Source organism: Salmo salar, chromosome 01 (assembly GCF_965601325.2).
Source record: "Salmo salar chromosome 01, fSalSal1, whole genome shotgun sequence".
Taxonomy (NCBI): Eukaryota; Metazoa; Chordata; class Actinopteri; order Salmoniformes; family Salmonidae; genus Salmo; species Salmo salar.
Window position 1 is genome coordinate 94,627,676 of NC_138291.1, and position 23,820 is coordinate 94,651,495.

A 23,820-nucleotide genomic window follows, 5' to 3' on the forward strand; every position below is an offset into this window, starting at 1 on the left:
GCATTTAACCCAACCCCTATGAATCAGAGAGGTGCCAGGTGGCTGCCTTAATTGACATATCTTTGGCGCCTGGGGAAATGCCTTGCTCAGGTGTAGAATGACAGATTTTTACCTTGTCAACTCGATCCAGCAACCTTTCGGTTACTGGCCCAATGCTCTAACCACTAGGCTACCTGCCACCCCGTATGATGATGGTGATGGTGGTGAATATGATGAGTATGAAGAAGATGATGATGATGGTGATAATAATGGTGATGGTGATTTTGGTGAATATGAAGATGATGAACCTTTTGTTGCTACAGGGACCCATCCTCTCCAATTAAGGTTCCAACAACCTACTGTGATTTCTGCTAATAGCAGCCGTTTAGCTGGTTAAACAATGGTTAGCCATGTGTTGGCAAAAATGTACTTCCAAGTCAAGAAAGCTTTGCAGCAGCCGGTGGGAGTGGCATTAGGTATTAGTTATTCTCCTCTTTGTACAGTAGGCATGGAATTATAATTATGTTGTTGCTAGCAGTATTCATAAAAACCTTTAAATAAAATACGTATTTTTCCTCTTTTGTTAATTTTTTTCTATATATTTTCACGGACCTGCTGCAGTATTTCACCTCAGGTTGAATACCCATTGTAACTTGATACACACATATTCCTTTGTGACAGTCAGGAAATTGTGTACTGGCCCTTTAAACCGCGATAGGGGATGGGAGGGTGGTGAGCGCAGAGAAAGTAGTGGAAAGGACTGCGCCACAGATTATCCATTATATTGGCAAGATTCTCTAGTGTCCGCTCTAATAATGGAAAGAAATGTCTTCAAAAATGGAAGGCGGTCAGGCGGGGGCAAGATCAGGTGGGACTATTTTAGCCAATGAGAGGGCAGTAACGCGTGTGAGCAACAGGCACAACTGTTTCTCAAAGTTGCCGGGATGTCACGTGTCCTACTTATATCAGTACACTCGTAACAACCTAACCATTACGAAACATATATTCTATCAAATAAACCACACGGAGCAAATAAACTATTATATTTGTGTTGACCACGTTCGAAACTCTCGTTAACCTCCATACTAATCTCTAGGCTTGGCGAGCGGGAAAAAAACGCCACCTGCTGGAGAAAAAAAGATTTTGGGAGAAGTTAACCTTATCCCTCTCGCTTCGCCTCTTTCTCTCTGACTGTTCAGTTTTTGTGCGCCACAGCACAGCAAATTTGACGGACGTAGGCTTCATTAGGACTGTGGACCGATATCATAGCCTACCTTATTGTTGGACTCGTGGGAAATTCATAACACTTTGTAGATGAAGTAGTCAGATTCAAAAACGATTTTAGCAATATCGTATTCTGTAAAAGGACGGTATCCTTTGTCCTTTAAAAGCGGTTGTGTATTTCGACTAATCCTGCTCTGTTCAGAACTCAATTTTGAAATTCAACTTTCTCTTTTCAATTTCCCAGTCTGGACTACCAGAAATCAAGGTAACATTTTGAACATATTTGTAATTGTGTGATTTGAACTGCTGAGTATTGGCTTGATTACATTTGTCTTTATTACATATAAAAAATGTATATATTGAATTGTTATTGACGATCATAACGCTTAAACATAGTTCATACAACGTTCAAATACCTTTGAATCGTGGAGCAACATTGGTAAAAGGAAAAATAAGAATTTACATCTCTTTTGAATATAAAATATGTTTGTGGAACAATCTCAGCGCCATGCACTCTCGTCGTGTAGGGGCAGTTCGTTGGCTGGTTCCTCAATATAGGAGAGCGCAGTCTATTGTACGTTAACTCACAACCATACAGCCTAGTCTTCCCGGTTTTGTTTATCGTGTCTGTAACTCAACCCACCAACGATGAAGATATATTCATTGTGTTTAAAAAGGTCTTATTAACTGGGTTCGTTTTGATAAGACCCCCATCATTACAACAATTGAACATCACTTTAGGTGATCTGCCTGTCTGAAAGTTGTTGCCTGCCACTTTAAATCAATGACCTACAGGGTTAATGTATGTATTGTTACTTCTATTGTAGCGTGTGATGGCTGCATTCATTGAAGCTGAAAATATGTGACTAGTAAAAAGTTATTGTTGTGAGTTCTGCCATCCCGAGCGAGAGCGACAAGAAATTTGAGGGACTTTCCTCCTCTTTTCGATTAATGTTTTTTTTAATAGACTTTAATTGAGCATAAAATAGGCTTAAATGCAATATTTATTTGCGATTATGAAGTGGTTTACTGGGGGGGAAAACATAAATGCTCCAAATAACTAGTTCCCTAATACAGTAGATAGAATGTCCTGTAGGACTTAGAAATGGCAGATGGGGTGTAACGCGTCAGTGCTCCAATAGGAAGACAGGTTATTTTAACATTACTCTACATGGGAAAACATTGAGCATCATCATCCATCCCATGGCATTTTAGCATGATTAGAGGTTTACTGTAGCTAACAAACTAGCCAAGCGTTATTCTGTCTGACAGTACTGAGTTGATGCTTGTGTTTACTATTAAAAACTTTCCCAGATGATCTCCCCCCCATCTCTCTCTTCCCCATCTCTCTCTTCCCCATCTCTCTTCCTCTTCCCCCCTCTCTTTCTCTTCCCCCCTCTCTTTCTCTTCCCCCCTCTCTTTCTCTTCCCCCTCTCTTTCTCTTCCCCCTCTCTTTCTCTTCCCCCCTCTCTTTCTCTTCCCCCTCTCTTTCTCTTCCCCCTCTCTTTCTCTTCCCCCCTCTCTTTCTCTTCCCCCCTCTCTTTCTCTTCCACCCTCTCTCTTTCTCTTCCCCAACTCTCTTTCTCTTCCCCATCTCTCTTTTCCCCCCTCTCTCTCTCCCCTCTCTTTCTCTCTTCCCCCATCTCCCGCTTCCCCTCTCTCTATCTCCCCCTCTCGCTCTCTTCCCCCCTCTCTCTCACTCTCTCTCACCCCCTCCCTCCTCTTTCCTTGCCAAATTGTCTATTTTCCAGTTCATTACCTCTGTGCCCTGAGCCTGTTATCATATTTGGCACGCCACTCGTTCCTCAGTAGATGGGTGTCACTGTATCGCATCAGCCGAGTGATTTTGATTTGACCTGATAGATAATTACAGGACATGGTATTGTGTTGCATCTAGGCAATTGAGTCATCATGTGTAGGCCAAGTACTGTAAACAGCATCAACCACTAGTAAAGCCTCTAACTTCCGCTAGGGTTTCCATTTATTTTGTCAATACTTTTCTCAAAGTTCAGTGATTATACCCCCCTTCTTGTAGCAACTGTTATTCTAAACAAAATTATTGAGACATGGTGACATGAACTTGGCTTTGTGTTGGGTTGCACTGCAGAGCAGACAGCCTCTGACCTTTGCCCTCAGATGTTGGGACTCTGACTGTACTTTAATTGAAGCTGTGTGATTGGTGGTAACTGCTGTCTGGGTGTTGTGAAGGTAGAGGCTCCTGCTGGCTACCTGCCCAGTTCTGCTCTGCACTACGATGAGGTCATCTCCCTACAATCTGCAGCATTGGAGGAAGGGTGGATTCAGACACATTGACGAGAGGCTGCTTCTTGTAAAAACAGCTGACTTCAGGCGTATTTCACAGTCAGATTGTGTCGAATTTCTAGAGGTGCCAAACAAATTCCCCAGCGATTCAACAGTTAAAGTGGCAAGTCCTCAGGATGATTTCCAGGGCTGTACACCCATAGCCCATAATCATTAGCTGCCTCATATGCCCAATTTGGCTAAAGGTTTCCTACTTGTGTGGACCATGTAGTGTTCTTGTGTGGACCATGTGTAGATCTGCCTGTTCCCCTCTAAACCAGGCAGGAAATGCAATGAAATGTTTGAGTTTGCTGCAGTCTACCTACCTACCTTCACCCCAGTGACTGCCTATAGGAAACTGGGTATGATTAGAGGAAGACTTGCCATTTTGGGCTTGAAGGGTCCACTTACTTTGTCTACAGACTCTGCAGCACATCAGAACCAATAGGTCTGACCTCTCTGCCTGAGGCTCACAATGCAATGTAGGCCCATAAGTCTCATAATCACCAATATGATTTTAATGGCCATTCAATCTTTTAACAATACATTTTAATTATGCCATTTTTCAGTAAGTATTTTGGATAACGTAATGAATGAAGTATTATCCCAAGGGTGTTGCCTCAATCAGTCCTCACGTGATGCAAGCCTTTGACCCCCAGGTGAACATTCAACCCAGCGACCTTTATATCCACGCAGAACTCAAGACACAAATCTAGAGCTATTTTTATACACACGTTGGCTGGATTGGGTGTCAGTGGGTGATGTGGTCTAAACTCTCTTCGGTAATTCAATATGAATTATTCAAACTTTCTAAACTGTTGACACCTTGTGTGACTTGAGTAGCCAGTTTAGGTTATAGGTCCCTCAAATATAAATCTGGACCATGAAGTCAGTTCCACTGCTTTTTTATATTCTTCCCCTCTAATCAATGACAGATTTAGACCTGGGACACAAGGTGGGTGCAACTTAATGATCAGGTAGAACAGAAACCCAGCAGTACTCAGGAGGACCTCCTTGGGGAAGTGTTGAATACCCCTGCTATATCCCTTAGTGTGTGTGTGCACATTATTGTGGTTGATAGCAGGTTACTCGTCTTGGTTATTTTCTCTCCTGTTGATCTTGGATAATACTGGAGTCCCAGAGAAGGGATATTGTGTCTGGCAAAATTACAGGAACTACCTTTCTCCTGAACAGGAAGCAGATGCCTTTTAAGTTAGACACGTCTTGCTGAGGACATGAACTTATCTGAACCCTGTTCAACATGGAAGTAAGAAGCAGTTGAACTTGAAAATTGATGTCTTTATACTTTCTTGAGGTTTGAACTTTACCTGTTGAACTTTACTGTTTTATGGGCCTTAGCTGACTTCACCTGCTAGAATTTGAATGAGTGTTTCGAATGTTTCTGAAGTGGCCTGGACCCTGTTAGCTGATATTGTAGCTACCTAACTCTGAAAGGCGTCCGCATTTCAGCTCTTGTCGTCGCTAGGTTGTAATCCTATGAGCGTCCTCTGAGCTACCAGCTAATAACCAGTTTGGCTGTCAATTTTTTTATTTAACTTGACATGTCAGTTAAGAACAAAGTCTTATTTCCAATGATGGCCTACCCCGGCGATGCTGGGCCAATTGTGCACCGCCCTATGGGACTCCCAATCACAGCCGGTTGTGATACAGCCTGGACTCAAACCAGGGTCTGTAGTGATGGCTCTAGCATGGAGATGCAGTGCCTTAGACAGCTCCACCACTCGGGAGCCTTGTAAACGTATGCATCTGTGGTTCAACAGCACTTCAGGCTGATATGTTCAGCTTCTGCTTGACAAGATGGATTTGTTCTACTGGTTGTACTGTAGCATAGGGTTGGGCCGATTTTATAGAATTCAGTTGAATATTGTGATATTTCACATTGATGATATATTGTGAAGTTTGAGACTGTACTCTATTTAAACTCTACAAATCCAAACTGTGCAGTTTTATCAGTCTGTATCAATATGTTGAATATCAAGTCTAATTTAATTAACTAAGCCTTTTTTTTCTCCCCATACTAATATTATTTAATGAGAATGCAACTAATATATTAAATAAAAACAAAAATGGCACAATCTAGAATGATCTAGTCAGTACCAGAGCAAAATGATTATATTGAATATCACAATATTTGGAGTAGCATATTGTAGAAGAGGTCTCCCCAAAAATCTTGTATAATTTTGCACAAATAGCTTCTACAGTACAGTTTTTACCCAGAAGCCTAGGTTTAAATGGCAACCGTTTAGAGACAAGCGTTTAGACAATGGACGTGGAGAAGCTGTGAAATTTAAGATAATACGACCTGAAATGACTAGAAATCATGTCATTTTCTCATGGTGAGTCACATTCCCAAGGTACAGTCTGAGGCCATCTTCAGTCGCTTTTCTCTTCAACCAAATCGAACAATGTTTTAGGGGAGTGTTTTTGTTTACAATATGTAAATGAGGTTGCAGTGTTTACACTTCGTAGATATTGGATTGCAAGTTGAATTGTCCCTCCTTCTGGTCTGATTGTCCCTCGTGTGCTTTGATAAAGGTTTCAATGGAGACATGGTTCACCATTAACCCTGATTGCATTAATTCCCTTCACCTCTGGCTTTGACACACCACCACTGCTTTGACTGGCCTAGTAGTTAGGCAGATGGGCAATACTGTAGACTACTCACTAGAGGAGTCCTATGTATTCAAAACAGATTGTGCTGTGTGATGTGCAGCTGGTCTGTCTGTCAGAGAGAGAAATGCTCTGGCCTGTTCACAGTTCAGTGGTTCTCCATTGTTCTCTCCCTTCGTGCTCTCCCTCCGTTCTGTATCTCTCAGGCCTACGGCCACTGGGGAGAGATGACGGCATTCCTTCTTTGTCTTTTCAGCGGCCTCCTCTGTGTTAACCTTGGCCACTCCATTAGAGGGTCGATCCATCCTGTTCCTCCTAGTCCACTGTTCCTCCTAGACCACTGTGCCTCCTAGACCACTGGTCTGGTCTATAGAAGTAACATAATTCCCTGAGAGTCATACCTCTAATAGTCCTTTGTCTGTCAGCAGTATCCTGGCCATGCAGTCCTTTTTACTCCGGGTGAATAGAGAGTGTTCTGGGCTGAACTGGCCTGCCATGTCTACTGGGTCAGTTCTCAGGAGATGGCCCAACGTGCTGTGTGTGTGGAACCCTTTTAGGGTTTGGCTTCCGTCTCCCTTTACACTGAAAGCACTGCTTTGTTTCTTGTTGATCTGGGTCCATTGTGATCTGTGACGTTGTTGGTTCTTCAGTTCTGCTGGCTTTGTGCTAGTCTAAGTCTATAGAGACAGACTGGATGTGTGTGTGTGAACCGTGAGAGAAAGTGTGTGTTTACATTTTAGTCTGACTGATGAATCACTCATCTACAAATACAGTGCCTTCTGAAAGTATTCATACCCATTTTTCTACATTTTGTTGAGTTACAGTATGAATGAAAAATTATTTTGTGTCTCTGGCCTGAACACAATACCCCATAATGTCAAAGTGGAATTATGTTTATTTTAAATATTTTACTAATTTAAAAATGAAAAGCTGAAATGTATTAAATCCCTTTTGTTATGGCAAGCCTAAATAAGTCCAGCAGTAAAAATGTGTTTAACAAGTCACATCATAAGTTGCATGAACTCACTCCGTGTGCAATAAGTGTTGAACATGATTTTTGAATTGGTATTGGTGTTTATTAGGATCCCCATTAGCCAATGCAAAAGCATCAGCTACTCTTCCTGGGGTGCACATGAAACATGTCATAATACAAAGTACTGAACATTATTAGTCAAGGACTGAAATACATCAATTTAAAACGTCTCACACAGCCTACATATCAGTACATACACACAATATCTAGGTCTAATACATAATATAGTGCAAATTACAATATATATAATACAAGTCACCTTTGTGCAGTAAGGTGTTATTTTATCTGTTTTTTTTATCTGGTTTTATTGCTAGCTTGAATTACCTGGGTTGGCAGAGTTCCATGTAGTCATGGCTCTATTTAATACTGTGAACAGCCTCTGTTCTGGACCTGGAGACTGTGAAGAGACCTCTGGCTGCATGTCTTGTGTTGTTGTACCGATGAGTGTCTGAACTGTGTGCCAACTGCTTGAACAGACAGTTCTGTACCTTCAACACACTCTCACAAAGACCAATAGTGATGCAGTCAATCGCTCCTCAACTTTGAGCCATGAGAGATTGACATGCATGTTACTGACACTTTCCCTCCGTGTACATCTAAGTGTGATATGTGCTGCTTTGTTCTGGATCAACTGGAATTTACCTATGTCCTTCTTAGCCGCACATGACCACACAGCTGGGCAGTGGTCCAGGGGTGACAAAACTAGGGCCTGTAGGACCTGTCTGGTCAACTGATGTGTCAAGAAGGCAGAGCAACAACCTATCATGGACAGACCTATTTCCATTTTAGCAACGATTGAGTCTGTTTTAACTTTGACAGCTTGCTATCTAGGGTGACACCCAGCAGTTTAGTCTCCTCAACTTGCTCAATAGCCACATTATTCAATAATAGATCTAAACGAGGTTTAGCGTTGAGTGAGTGATTTGTCCCAGAGGAAGGAAATCGCTCAGGGATTTCATCATGTGGCCAATGGTTACAGAGTTTAATGGCTTTTATGGGAGAAAACTGAGAATGGATCAACAGTCTTCCCTGTGGCTCAGTTGGTAGAGCATGGTGTGTGCAACGCCAACGTTGTGGGTTTGATTTCCACGGGGGGCCAGTACAAAAAAAATAATAAAAAAAATGCATGATATGTACGCATTCACTACTGTAAGTCGCTCTGGATAAGAGCGTCTGCTAAATGACTAAAATGTAAATGAGTTACTCCACAATACTAACTTAATTGACATAGTGAAAAGAAAGAAGCCTTGACAGAATAAAAATATTTCAAAACATGCATCATGTTTGCAATAAGGCACTAAAGTAAAAATGTGTCAAGGAAATTAACTTTATGTCCTGAATACAAAGCGTTATGTTTGGGGCAAGTCCAACACAACACATAATGTTATGCTTGTCATCGGCAAGGACTAGGGAGTTTTTTAGGACAAAAAGTAACAGAATAGTGCTTAGCACAGGCAAAATCTTAGAGGAAAACCTGGTTCATTCTGCTTTCCAACAGACACTGGTAGACAAATTCACCTTTCAGCAGGACAATAACCTAAAACACAAGGGCAACTATACACTGGAGCTACTTACCAAGGCGATATTGAATGTTCCTGAGTGGCCTAGTTACAGTTGACTTAAATCGGCTTGATAATCTATGGCAAGACTTAAAAATTGTGTTTTGTGTAGATTGGTGACAAAAAAATGACACTTAAATCAATTGTAATCCCACCTTGTAACACTACAAAATTTTGAAAAGGTAAAGGGGTGTGAATTCTTTCTGAAGGCACTGTAACTACCTACAGTTGAAATCGGAAGTTTACATGCACTTAGGTTGGAGTCGTTAAAGCTAGTTTTTCAACCACTCCACAAATTTCTTTGGTCGGTTAGGACATCTACTTTGTGCATGACACAAGTACATTTTTCCAACAATTGTTTACAGACAGATTATTTCACTTATAATTCACGGTATTACAATTCCAGTGGGTCAAAAGTTTACATTCACTAAGTTGACTGTGCCTTTAAACAGCTTGGAAAATTCCAGAAAATGATGTCATGGCTTTAGAAGCTTCTGATAGGCTAATTGACATAATTAGAGTCAATTGGAGGTGTACCTATGGATGTATTTCAAGGCCTACCTTATAACTCAGTGCCTTTTTGCTGGACATCATGGGAAAATCAAAATAAATCAGCCAAGACCTCAGAAAAAAATTGTAGACCTCCACAAGTCTGGTTCATCCTTGGGTGCAATTTCCAAATGCCTGAAGGTACCACGTTCATCTGTACAAACAATGATACGCAAGTATGAACACCATGGGACCATGCAGCCATCATACCGCTCAGGAAGGAGATGTGTTCTGTCTCCTAGAGATGAACGTACTTTGGTGCGAAAGTGCAAATCAATCCCAGAACAACAGCAAAGGACCTTGTGAAGATGCTGGAGGAAACAGGTACAAAAGTATCTATATCCACAGTAAAACAAGTCCTATATCAACATAACCTGAAAGGCCGCTCAGCAAGGAAGAATGCACTGCTCCAAAACCGCCATAAAATAGCCAGACAACGGTTTGCAACTGCACATGGGGACAAAGATCATACTTTTTGGAGAAATATCCTCTGGTATGATGAAACAAAAATAGAACTGTTTGGCCATAATGACCATCGTTATGGTTGGAGGAAAAAGGGGAAGCTTGCAAGCCGAAGAACACTATTCCAACCGTGAAGCACGGGGGTGGCAGCATCATGTTGTGGGGGTGCATTGCTGCAGGGACTGGTGCACTTCACAAATTAGATGGCATCATGAGGGTGGAAAATGATGTGGATATATTGAAGCAACATCTCAAGACATCAGTCAGGAAGTTAAAGCTTGGTTGCAAATGGGTTTTCCAAATGGACAATGACCCCAAGCATACTTCCAAAGTTGTGGCAAAATGGCTTAAGGACAACAAAGTCAAGGTTTTGGAGTGGCCATCACAAAGCCCTGACCTCAATCCCATAGAAAAGTTGTGGGCAGAACTGAAAAAGTGTGTGCGAGCAAGGAGGCCTACAAACCTGACTCAGTTACACCAGCTCTGTCGGGTGAATTGAACTTATTGTGGGAAGCTTGTGGAAGGCTACCCAAAGCGTTTGACCCAAGTTAAACATTTTAAAGTCAATGCCACCAAATACTAATTGAGTGTATGTAAACTTCTGACCCACTGGGAATGCGATGAAATAAATAAAAGCTGAAATAAATCATTCTCTCTACTATTATTCTGACATTTCACATTCTTCAAATAAAGTGGTAATCCTAACTGACCTAAAACAGGGAATTTTTACTAGGATTAAATGTCAGGAATTGTGAAATACTGAGTTTAAATGTATTTGGCTGAAGTGTATGTAAACTTCCGTCTTCAACTGTATTTTGTGATCAAGATTAGCGATTCTGGCTCTCGCTTTTCTCAAACACACTCACACTCTGTGCTGTGTGTGTGTTCGCTACTGTCAGGGAGGGAACTGCGCCAAGCCTTTATGGCTCTCCAATAGCCTACGTCAGGGCCTATATATGTTTCCTAGTCTGCTGAGCATCATGATCTACTTTCACATACTGATGTTCGGTGGCTAAACAAGGGTAATAGTGCTCTCGAGAGCAGCAGCTTATGTGAGTTTAGGGAGAAGATAGTTGCTCTGCTCCTCGACTGCCGCCATAAGAAAGCCAACACATCTAGCAAAAATGCTTGATTAGGAGTTCATATCAGATGTTGGTTTTTAGGGACATCTTCAGTCAATTGAATGGACTTAATTTGGGACTACAGGGGAGGGATTAAACAGTTTTTGACACGATAGAAAAATCGACTTATTTTCTAAATAAATGTTATTTTGTCCTCCTGATTTGAGCCCAAACAAAATGCTCAATTTCCCTAGACTGTGCAACTACGTATATTCAGTCATCAGTACATATCACTCCCAAGATGTCTGAGTTTTTAGATAAACTGAAAGCTAGATTTGCAATGAGATTTGATGAGTTGAAGTCCCCTTGGGGAGGGTGCAGTTTGTTATAGGAACCCGTCCTCTACTGATGAGGGGGATGGGGAGACTTATCTCAGTTGACCAGCTTTTGCAGAGATGTCATACATAAAAGGTTTCTATGTGCTTAAAAAAATAAAAGAAATAGAAAACAGAACAGAATGTGATGCTGGTCAACTGAGACATGCCATCCATTAAAGGTTTCCTATGTTTAAATAAACACAAAAGATGAATGTAAAACAGACAGGGAAGCAGGAATGAATTAATATGATGCAGGTGAACTGTGTTCTAAGTACAAATATGTTCCATTATTTAAACCATTTGATGCACTGAATTAAGCTAATCTTAAAGCACTTAAAATGAACTTTTAGCAACATTACATTTTAATAAAATAAAAGGGCTTCATAAGATTATAATTGTGTTTTTGTGCATTTCTTTTTATAACAGTCTTTGGAAAAGTTATCCCATGTAGAAAATGTCTGGCCCCCCTGTAAATAAAATATTAAGTCTGCCCCCGTAAGAATATACTAGAATAGCCCTGGTCTACATACTAGTGAATGCACATGAAGACATTCTCCAAAGGCTCTTCTGCATGTAAACTCGCTGTCTTAAGTAAAAGAAATAAACTGTTTCTGGGAAATCATTATTTCTGGGAAATCAGACCTGCTCGTTAGCTGAATGCCAAACCCCCATAGAGAAAAACGGGAGGATGGTGACAGGGACACAGAAAGAGACAGTGGTAAGAGAGGTATGCAGGTAGACGAGGGATGCAATAACATGGCTGGCATAGATTTGGTATTAACTACCGCAGTGCTCTCTGAACAGCTGCAGACTCGGTATTTGTCTCTATCAATTAGAGGTGACACTGTCTGAGTGTACAATGTATCTGTTCAGCAGGGGCTGGCTTGACAAAGGCCACTGGCTCATATGTGTCCTATTCCCCCATCGTCCTCCTCTAGCAAATGTGTCCTATTCCCCCATCGTCCTCCTCTAGCAAATGTGTCCTATTCCCCCATCGTCCTCCTCTAGCCAATGTGTCCTATTCCCCCATCGTCCTCCTCTAGCCAATGTGTCCTATTCCCCCATCGTCCTCCTCTAGCAAATGTGTCCTATTCCCCCGTCCTCCCCTAGCAAATGTGTCCTATTCCCCCATCGTCCTCCCCTAGCAAATGCCCTGAACTGGGCATTCCTGTAAAGTCGCTGGGAAAGAGTCTCTCTCTCTCACACACACACACACACACACACACACACACACACACACACACACACACACACACACACACACACACACACACACACACACACACACACACACACAAACTGACTCAGTCAGCGGTGAAAAGACACCAGTCAGTGAATCCTGCTAAATTTAGCAGCGATGTAATCAACCTAATGATGCGTGTTACGGTGATGTGTTGTGTTTGTGCCAGCCTCTCACTCAGACAACATATTTACTGTGTTGTGTTTGTGCCAGCCTCTCACTCAGACAACATATTTACTGTGATGTGTTTGTGCCAGCCTCTCACTCAGACAACATATTTACTGTGTTGTGTATGTGCCAGCCTCTCACTCAGACAACATATTTACTGTGTTGTGTTTGTGCCAGCCTCTCACTCAGACAACATATTTACTGTGATGTGTTTGTGCCAGCCTCTCACTCAGACAACATATTTACTGTGTTGTGTATGTGCCAGCCTCTCACTCAGACAACATATTTACTGTGTTGTGTTTGTGCCAGCCTCTCATTCAGACAACATATTTACTGTGTTGTGTTTGTGCCGGCCTCTCATTCAGACAACATATTTACTGTGTTGTGTTTGTGCCAGCCTCTCATTCAGACAACATATTTACTGTGATGTGCTTGCCAGCCTCTCACTCAGACAACATATTTACTGTGATGTGTTTGTGCCAGCCTCTCATTCAGAGAACATATTTACTGTGTTGTGTTTGTGCCAGCCTCTCATTCAGACAACATATTTACTGGATGTGTTCGTACCACTCGGATCACCGCTCCCGAGTGGCGCAGAGGTCTAAGGCACTGCATCTCATTGCTAGAGGCTGTATCACAGGCTGTATCTCAACCGGCCATGATTGGGAGTCCCATAGAGCGGTGCGCAATTGGCCCAGCATCGTCCAGGTTAGGGTTTGGCCGGGGTAGGCCGTCATTGTAAATAAGAATTTGTTCTTAACTGACTTGCCTAGTTAAATAAGGGTTCAAACAAATAAGACCAGCCTATTTACTGTGATGTGTTTTTCAGCTTGTGAATCTGTATTATGGCTGTAGTAAAGAGATGTTTGAGAGGCTGTGTGTGTGTGTGTGTGTGTGTGTGTGTGTGTGTAGAGATATGTTTGAGAGGCTTTGTAGGGACCGACCAGGACCAACGCTGCTTAGTTTCAGAAGGAAGGGTGCAGTGGGATGCAGGTTGGTATGCTGTTGGTGTTGTGAACGCGTGTACCTTGCTGTTTATTATCTTGTCAATTAGAGAGAGAAAGCTGCTTGGTCAGAGCTCCCTACCCCATGAGTTTTACTGTAACTGTGTGTGTTTGTTTATCAGCAGTAACTGCTGCATTGGCTGAACAGATTCTGCCCTGGTATCTGCTAATCTTTCTGGTGATTTGACACATTCTCTCCAGCTGCCGCTCCGCTCACTCTGTGGGGTACAGATAGGCAGAGCCATCATAGGTGAGCACTCTGGGGTGCGGATAGGCAGAGCCATCATGGGTGAGCACTCTGTTTGCGAATGGCTCACCCATCTGGAGGACTTTTATTTTTATTTATTTTTTGAAAATTAGCTCCAATCAATGTTCCATTGTGCAGTAATATTGTAGGCACAAAGTACACCTAGGGTTTAGGGAAATGGCACATTGTCATGACGATGTTTTTCCTACTACAGGAGTGAATGGAAACTGTAGCCTAATTCTGGCAATGGTATGGGCATCTGTCCCAATGTAATGAGGGTTGGGGCACAGCCTCTCCTTTCATATAAAATTATCCTCAATAGAAGCTCTCTCAATCTATTGTGGATCAGCTGTTAGCCTGTTAGCCTGTTGAGCCTGTCCTGTATTCTCCTGGCTGCTGCTGGGATAGAGGAGAGCCCATCAGGCCTCTCTGACTGGGAAGGAGAGGTTCACTGATTAATAACACACACTCACAATCCCCCTCTGTGCCTCTCTGTAGGGGCTAATGACAGTTTGGAAATGCTCCATGCAGGGCTTGGAGGACAGCCTGTGTAAAAGCCTGTGTTGGTTCACAGCGTTGGCATGCACTCCTTCTGGGCAGGGAGTGTGAGACGGCAAAGTAGTACCATGCCTCCCTCCCTCCCTCCCTCCCTCCCTCCCTCCCTCCCTCCAGGAGAGTCTGTTTGCTGATAGTTAGACACTTCAGGGTGGACCAGGAGCTGACAACAACAGCATTTCACAATATACGGAGGGGTATCTTTCCATTTCTCTTTCTTTCTCCTTCCGTAGCGCTTTCTCACTCTCATTAGTCATATGAAGGCCGCCCTATCAGATAACATACCAACCCATTGGTTATAAAGAGAAACTGGAACAATGGGTTATGGTGACTATGATAATTATTTCTGTACATGTGACACTGAAACAGTGGGTTAGCCTGTGTCCAGAATGACTGTTCTGTTTACATGGCCATTATCAGAATATAATTCAAATGATATTGACATCATTCTACAACACTGCCTACGTACACCACCCTGAATTCACTATATATAGGATATGGTTGGACATTTCCTGGAAATTGGATGGTTTGTATTTAACTTGCAGGAAGGAATAGGTCTATGCATCAAAACATGAAGATACTTAACCTGTAGTGTAAGCTGCATGGTTTTAGCCCAGGGCCTGGTGAAGAGATGAGGAGGAGGTCATGAGTTCACACTGTGCTCAGAGTAGAGGATGATGGGTAAATAGTTTAGACATGGATGAAGTGTTGTGAGTTGAAGGGGGTGGGATTGAGTTCACAGTGAGACATTTCTCAAGGCGTGTGAACAATGGGGGAGGGATGGGGGATTTACCAGTTCAAAGTTAAACAAAACAGGGATGCTATCATTGGTTAAATGGATTAGTCTAGTTGTAGTGTTTCACTCTTGTTGTAAGAATACATGGATATGTCTTTTGGAATATAGAGAGGCTTTTTTTTAGGACAACAACATCACGTAGCCTTAAATATTTTGCCAAATCAACAGTAATGAACACACAGGCTTGAGTCTACAAGCTTTAGGTGGAAAGTTTAGCAGGACTTTAGCCTTCACAGTGGAATGGTTATCCTCTGGTAACCTGGTTCCTCCAGACCCTACCACCACAATGCAGCACATGAACAGAACAAGGCACCGTCCACATGTGATAATAACTTAACATGCATAATGTAATATATACAATGTCTAACAGAATTACAGTGTTAGCCCATGAAGCAGACCACCATAGTCCCTGTGCCCAAGAACACAAAGGTAACCTGCCTAAATGACTACTGGCCCGTAGCACTCACATCTGTAGCCATGAAGTGCTTTGAAAGGCTGGTCATGGCTCACATCAACACCATCATCCCAGAAACCTTAGACCCACTCCAATTTGCATACCGCCCCAACAGATCCACAGATGACGCAATCTCTATTGCACTCCACACTGCCTTTTCCCACCTGGACAGAAAGGAACATCTACGTGAGAATGCTATTCATTGACTACAGCTCAGCGTTCAACATCATAGTTCCCTCAAAGCTCATCACTAAACTAAGAACCCTGGGACTAAACACCTCCCTCTGCAACTAGATCCTGGACTTCCTGACGTGCCGCCCCAGTTGGTAAGGGTAGGCAACAACACATCTGCCACTCTGAGCCTCAACATGGGGGCCCCTCAGGGGTGCGTTCTTAGTCCCCTCCTGTACTCCCTGTTCATGACTGAGTGGCCAAGCACGAACACCATCATTAAGTTTGCCAACAACAAAACGGTGGTAGGCCTGATCACCGACAATGATGAGACAGCCTACAGGGAGGTGGTCAGACACCTGGTGGTGTGGTGCCAGGACAACAACCTCTCCCTCAGTGTGATCAAGACAAAGGAAATGATCGTGGACTACAGGAAAGAGGGACCGGCACGCCCCTATTCTCATCCATGGGGCTGTAGTGGAGCAGGTTGAGAGCTTCACGTTCCTTGGTGTCCATATCACCAGCAAACTATCATGGTTCCAAACACACCAAGACAGTCGTGAAGAGGGGACAATAATGCCTTTTCCCCCTCGGGAGACTGAAAAGTTTTGGCATATGTCCTCAGCTCCTCATAAAGTTCTATAGCTGCACCATCGAGAACATCCCGACTGGTTGCATCACAGCCTGGTATGGCAAATGCTCGGCCTCCGACCGCAAGGCACTACAGAGGGTAGTGCGTATGGCCCAGTACATCACCGGGGCCAAGGACCTCTATACCAGACGGTATCAGAGGAAGGCCCTGAAAATTGTCAAAGACTCCAGCCACCCTAGTCAGACTGTTTTCTCTGCTACCGCATGGCAAGCGATACCGGAGCGCCAAGTCTAGGTCTAAAAGGCTTCTCAACAGCTTCTACCCCCAAGCCATAAGACTGCTGAACAGCTATTCAAATGGCTACCCGGACTATTTGCACTGCCCCCCCCCCCCCCCCCCTTTTTACGCTGCTGCTACTCGCTGTTTATTATGCATAGTCACTTTACCCCACCCCTTTCTACATGTACATGTTACCTCAATTACCGGGACTAATTTGTGCCCCCGCACGTTGACTCTGTACCGGCACGCTCTGTATAAAGCCTCGTTATTGTTATTTTGTTGCTATTTTACTTTTTAGTAAATATTTTCTTAACTCTGATTTTTCTTAACTGCGTTGTTGGTTGAGGGCTTGTAAGTAAGCATTTCATGGTAAGGTCTACACCTGTTGTATTCGGCGCATGTGACAAATACGATTTGATTTGAAATAGTTGCACAAACATGGCTGACACATTGGGAACATGTGGTATGAGTGATGGTTGTGGAACACTGAAAGGAAAATTGATTTTTGTGGTGATATAAAGCTAGCAACTTATGGCGCAAGCATGTCAGCTGTTTATTTATTTCTTATTAACAGTTAACAGCCTATGACATTGTTAATATATACTAAAATGTGACTATGCCCAGTTAGAATTGAATATCTAACTGGGCATACATTAGTGACTCTGCAGTTGTGTAAGATCCACAAAATATCCAACTCTATTTACATTACACAACCAGTACCCTCCCTTCCACCTAGTGAATAAGTCATGTTCTCTCTCAGGCTTTCCTTTTGAAAAATTAAAAGGACCCCAAAATAAAACTAGCATGGTTTTGGACTGCAGTGTGTGCTTGTTTCTCTCCTAGGTAGTCTAGCTGTGAAAGGAAGGAGCGATGGAAGATTGACTTGACTTGGCTACATGGATGACATTTCCCAATCCTCTTATGTGTGTGCATACTCTGAGGAAGAGAGGGTGTGAAGAGCGTAATCTGTGTGGAACATAGTTGGAGGATTGTGGCTTGTGAACCAGGAGGATTAGCAGAGTAAGAGGTCGATGGGGATGTGCCTGACTCACAGTATAGGGACACGCCTAGCTCTTCTGGGCTGGCTACGTTACCAGAGCTGGCACCTGGCATAAGCAGTCACCGAGGGCCCCAGGCTGCTAAGAATACCGACCAGACACGCAGAGCCCTGACCTCCAGGGGGGCCCCCATTGATTTTGTTAGTCACACTCAATCAGATATCATTAACATAGCATACGTCATGGCAAAATGAGTAGAATTGCAGGAAATTCACTTTAAAACTTACGTTTTTCTCTCCGCCATCAAGGGTGGGAGGCACTAAAATGTTTTGCCCACCAAGTCTCGCTTGGGTCCTGCAAAAGGCTAGAGCCGGCCCTGCACGTTATGCATCCACCACAGTTCCTGGAACCATGCTATGAGTAGAAAATATCCTCTCTGTCGGTGCCCTGGGGCTGAGGGCGACATAAGATGTTGTTAATCATTCATAGACCTTACTGCCAGTTGGATCTGGTGTCATGATGCTTTGAGTGCTTAAAGTTTGTTACATAAAGACACCATCTCTGGCTAGGCTAATGCTTTTGCATGATGCTCAGATTCAAAACACAGATTGAAGAAGGGCAAAATAGAGCGCACATCCTATTAATTCTCTCATTTAAGTAGTTGCTGAAATTAATTTGGAGACCGTATTTGAAGTTAAACACAGATTTTGTGATGTCATGTGTGTTTCTTTAAGTCTGGAGTGTAGCTGTGGAATTCTAGCTAGCATGGGCTGCCTGGCCTTCTCGACTAGTCCAGCTGTGAGCAGCATTTGAAAGATCACTGTGATGGAATCCAGCTCCCAGAGGTGTTCTTAGAACCACTGTATTTGTGTGTAGAGCAGCATATTATGGGCCATACAGCTGGGCTCAGTGGATTCCCCAGTGACTACTCTTACCCATGCATGACATCCTAGGCAAAGAAGCAAATGGCTTTCCTTTTTACTAATATTTTTCTTGCAGTCTAGTTAATGCTCAACGTAAACTGAAGGGCCGGGACGATACCAGTATCGTGATATTCATTAGTGCCGCGACAAGGAAACAAAATGCGAAAGCAGCCTTGTTCAGGCGCAGAACGACAGATTTTTACCTTGTCAGCTCAGGGATTCGATCTTGCAACCTTTTGGTTACTAGTCCAAACCACTAGGCTACCTGCCACCCCAATGAAGGTGCTACAAATAAGCAAGCAGTTTGGAAGGTTGTTTTGAATTGCTTGTGGGTTGTGTATGTACTGTAGCTTCGTATAGCTTGCATGATTTATATTTACGTTAACGCATACAGATTTAGAATCGTAATTTGAGCCAGTCTCCTACAGCAGGAAAATAATCCTGCAGCGCCAGGAAGTGTGAATTATTATGTTAAATGAAATCAATGGAAATTTTTGTAGGGGTTGATTAAAAAAAAAATCTGGGCAAATCAATGTATTCAAAGTGGCTATTGATAACTTTAGACACCTTTTTAAAACTAAAATGCACTACAAATGTTAATTTCCTGCGGTGCAGGAAAATTAACAGCAACTAAAGTGATCAAATGAAGATCCTACATCTGTAACGAAACGTCGCCACTAGTTACCACAGCCACAAAGTCCTAAACCCTGCCTATTTCTACAATTTCTCTTAAAATTTGATTTTAAACCTAACCTTAACCACACTGCTAACCTTATGCCTAACCTTAAATTAATTTTTCTTTCCATACATTTTTACAACATAGACAATTTTGACTGTGGCTATGGATAGTGGGAACTGTATTTGAATGGATGTAATTGTAATGGGGCCAAGTGGTAAGACACTTCTCTCAAACACACACTGGGGCCCTTAAGGGCCATTTCCTATAGTGACCCAAGGTGTGAGGTTTGGGCCTTTTTGTTATTAAAAGAGTACACACGGAGGTCTTTTATCCTGAGTATGAATGTTTTCTAATGATGCATCACATCCAATGTATGTTTTCTAACGTATTCCATTCCCCCTCTAGTGTAGCAGTTGTTGTTTTCCCCTCTGAGCCCAATATGCAGGGACTGAGACACAGACTGTGTCCCATATGGCACTGGTTCTGAACCCTCTCCTCTGGGAGCCCCAGCCGGTCCATGTATTTGATCTATTCCACAGCTAGCAGACCTAATTCAACTAATCATCAAGCCTTTGTCTAGGTGAATCAGGTGTGCTAGTTCAGGGCTACAATACAATTGTTTGGGAGTCCCCAAGGAGAGGTTTAAGAACCACTGCCAAATGGCACCCTATTCTCTACATAGTGCAATACTTTTGACAGCCCTATTTCTATGTATAACCCTAGTTCTGTGTTAGCCCTGTTTAACAGCCCTCTTTCTATGTATTAGGGATCCCCATTAGACCCCAGGAAGAGTAAAGACATTAAGGCACTTACATTACATTTAAAGCAAAAGATAACGCCGTATATCATATATATCAAAATATATTTTGATGACCGCTTTGCACATTGTTGGCATTCTCTCAACCAGCATCACCTGGAATGCTTTTCCAACAGTCTTGAAAGAGTTTCCACATGTGCTGAGCACTTGCGGTCCAACTCATCCCAAATAATCTCGATTGGGTTGAGGTTGGGTGATTGTGGAGGCCAAGTCATCTGATGCAGCACTCCATCACTTTTCTTCTTGGGGAAATGGCCCTTACACAGTCTGGAGGTGTGTTGGGTCATTGTCCTATTGAAAAACAAATGATAGTCCCACTAAGCGCAAACCAGATGGGATGGCGTATCGCTGCAGAATGCAGCTGTAGCCATGCTGGTTAAGTGTGCCTTGTATTCTAAATAAATCACAGACAGTGTCACCAGCAGAGCACCATCACACTACCTCGTCCATGCTTCATGGTGGGAACCACACATGTGGAGATCATCCGTTCACCTACTCTGAGTCTGACACAGACACGACAGGTGGAACCAAAAATCTCAAATTTGGACTCATCAGACCAAAGGACAGATTTCCACCAGTCTAGTTTCCATTGCTCGTCTTTCTTGGCCCAAGCAAGTCTCTTCTTATTGGTGTCATTTAGTAGTGGTTTCTTTGCAGCAATTTAACCATGATGGCCTGGTTCATGCAGTCTCCTCTAAACAGTTGATGTTGAGATGTCTGTTTCTTGAACTCTGACTCATTTATTTGGGCAGCAATCTGAGGTGCAGTTAACTCTAATGAACTTATCCTCTGCAGCAGAGGTAACTCTGGGTCTTCCCTTCCTGTATCGGTCCTCATGAGAGCCAGTTTCATCAGCGCTTAATGGTTTTTGCGACTGCACTTGAAATTTCTTGAGATTTTCCGGATTGACTGACCTTCATGTTTTAAAGTTATGATGGACTGTCATTTCTCTTTGCTTATTTGAGTTGCAATGATATTGACTTGGTCTTTTACCAAATAGGGCTATCTTCTGTATACCACCACTACCTTGTTACAACACAACTGACTGGCTCAAACGCATTAACCTCTTACATCTAGACATTCCGCTAGTGGAACACCTGCTCCAATATCCAATGATAGGCGTGGCGCGAATTACAAATTCCTCAAAAATACAAAAACTTCAATTTTTCAAACATATGACTATTTCACAGCATTTTAAAGACAAGACTCTCCTTTATCTAACCACACTGTCCGATTTCAAAAAGGCTTTACAGCGAAAGCAAAAATTTAGATTATGTCAGCAGAGTACCCAGCCAGAAATAATCAGACACCCATTTTTCAAGCTAGCATATGTCACAAAAAACAAAACCACAGCTAAATGCAGCACTAACCTTTGATGATTTTCATCAGATGACACACCTAGGACATTATGTTATACAATACATGCATGTTTTGTTCAATCAAGTTCATATTTATATCAAAAAACAGCTTTTTACATTAGCATGTGACGTTCAGAACTAGCAAACCTCCGGTGAATTTACTAAATTACTCACGATAAACGTTCACACAAAACATAACAATTATTTTAAGGATTATAGATACAGAACTCCTTTGTGCAATCGAGGTGTCCGATTTTAAAATAGCTTTTCGGTGAAAGCACATTTTGCAATATTCTGAGTAGATAGCCCAGCCATCACGGCTAGCTATTTAGACACCCACCAAGTTTAGCCCTGACCAAAGTCAGATTTACTATTAGAAAAGTTTGATTACCTTTGGTGTTCTTTGTCAGAATGCACTCCCAGGACTGCTACTTCAATAACAAATGTTGGTTTGGTTCAAAATAATCCATTGTTATATCCAAATAACGGCGTTTTGTTCGTGCGTTCAAGACACTATCCGAAGTGTAAATAAGGGTCACGAGCATGGCGCATTTCGTGACAAAAGATTTCTAAATATTCCATTACCGTACTTCGAAGCATGTCAACCGCTGTTTAAAATCAATTTTTATGCCATTTTTCTCGTAAAAAAGCGATAATATTCCGACCGGGAATCTGCGTTTAGGTAAACAGACGAAAGAAAACAATCATGGGGTCGACTCGGGCACGAGCCTGAGTCTCACAGTACTGTGACCAGCCACTACCCAAACGCGCTACTTTTTTTCAGCCAGAGCCTGCAAAGCCACGATTCAGCTTTTTGCCACCTTCTGAGAGCCCATGGGAGCCGTAGGAAGTGTCACGTAACAGCAGAGATCCCCTGTAATGGATAGAGATAATTTAGAAGGCCAAGAAATTGTCAGACAGGGCACTTCCTGCATGGAATCTTCTCAGGTTTTGGCCTGCCAAATGAGTTCTGTTATACTCACAGACACCATTCAAACAGTTTTAGAAACTTTGGAGTGTTTTCTATCCAAAGCTAATAATTATATGCATATTCTAGTTTCTGGGCAGGAGTAATAATCAGATTAAATCGGGTACGTTTTTTATCCGGCCGTGAAAATACTGCCCCCTAGCCATAACAGGTTAAGAAGGAAAGAAATTCCACAAATGTCCTTTTAACCTGGCACACCTGTTAATTGAAATGCGTTCCAGGGTACCTCATGAAGCTGGTTGAGAGAATCCCAAGAGTGTGCAAAGCTGTCATCAAGGCAAAGGGTGCCTACTTTGAAGAATCTCATAAAATATATTTTGTTTTAACACTTTTTTGGTTATTACATGATTCTATATCTGTTATTTCATGGTTTTGATGTCTTCACTATTATTCTACAATGTAGAAAATAGTACAAATAAAGAAAAACCCTGGAATGAGTAGGTGTGTCCAAACTTTTGACTGGTACTGTAAGTATTCACACCCCTGAGTCAACACTTTGTAGAAGAACCTTTGACAGTGATTACACCTTTTGAATCATCTTAGGTATGTCTGTATCAGCTTTGCAAATCTGGATTTGGGGATTTTCTTCCTTTCAGATTCTCAACCTCTTAAATCCGTTGTTCACTGCTTCTCCACATCTATCTTCAAGTCTTTCCACAGATTTTCAATGGGATTCAAGTCTTTGCTTTGGCTGGGCCACTCAAGGACTTTCACATTCTTGTTCAGGCAGCTATTCCAGCATTGCTTTAGCTGTATGCTTGGTGTCATTGTCCTATTGGAATGTACATCTTCACCCCCGGTCTAAAGTTGTTTGCACTCTGAAGCAGGTTCTCAAGGTTTTCCTGTATTTGGCTCCATTCATTGTTCCCTCTATCCTTACCAGTCTCCCAGTTGCTGTCGCTGAAAAGCATCACCATAGCATGATGCTGCCACCGCCATTCTTCACGGTAGGGATGGTGTTAGACGGGTAATGAGCTGGGCCTGTCATTCAAGACAACGAGTTAAATGTTTATCTCATCAGACCACAGAATCTTTTGGCTTATGCGCTCAGAATTTCACATACATTTTTGGAAAATCCAGGCATGCTGTCGTGCCTTTTTCTCAGGGTTGGCTTCTGTCTGGCCACTCTCCCATAAAGGCCAGATTGGTGAAGCGTGGTAGAGACTTGTCCTTCTGGCAGGTTCTCCCATCTCAGCCAAGGAACTATGTAGTTCTGTCAGAGTGGTCGTTGCATTCTTGGTCACCTCCATGACCAAGGTCCTTCTTGCCGGACTGCGGGCCAGCTCACTCGGTTCCGGACTGCGGGCCGACTCACTCGGTTCCGGACTGCGGGCCGACTCACTCGGTTCCGGACTGCGGGCAGACTCACTCGGTT

At 42.7% G+C, this 23,820-nt stretch overlaps 1 protein-coding gene across 1 annotated transcript in view; it reads left to right on the forward strand.

Annotated features, from left to right (window-relative positions):
- Positions 1-1,127: 1,127 nt before the first annotated feature.
- The window catches only part of LOC106610563 (cdc42 effector protein 4), a 33,702-nt gene continuing 11,009 nt past the window's right edge, over positions 1,128-23,820 (forward strand). The window contains exon 1 of the mRNA XM_014209951.3: positions 1,128-1,468. The gene's annotated coding sequence lies outside the window, so the exon portion shown is untranslated. The remainder of the gene's footprint in view (positions 1,469-23,820) is intronic.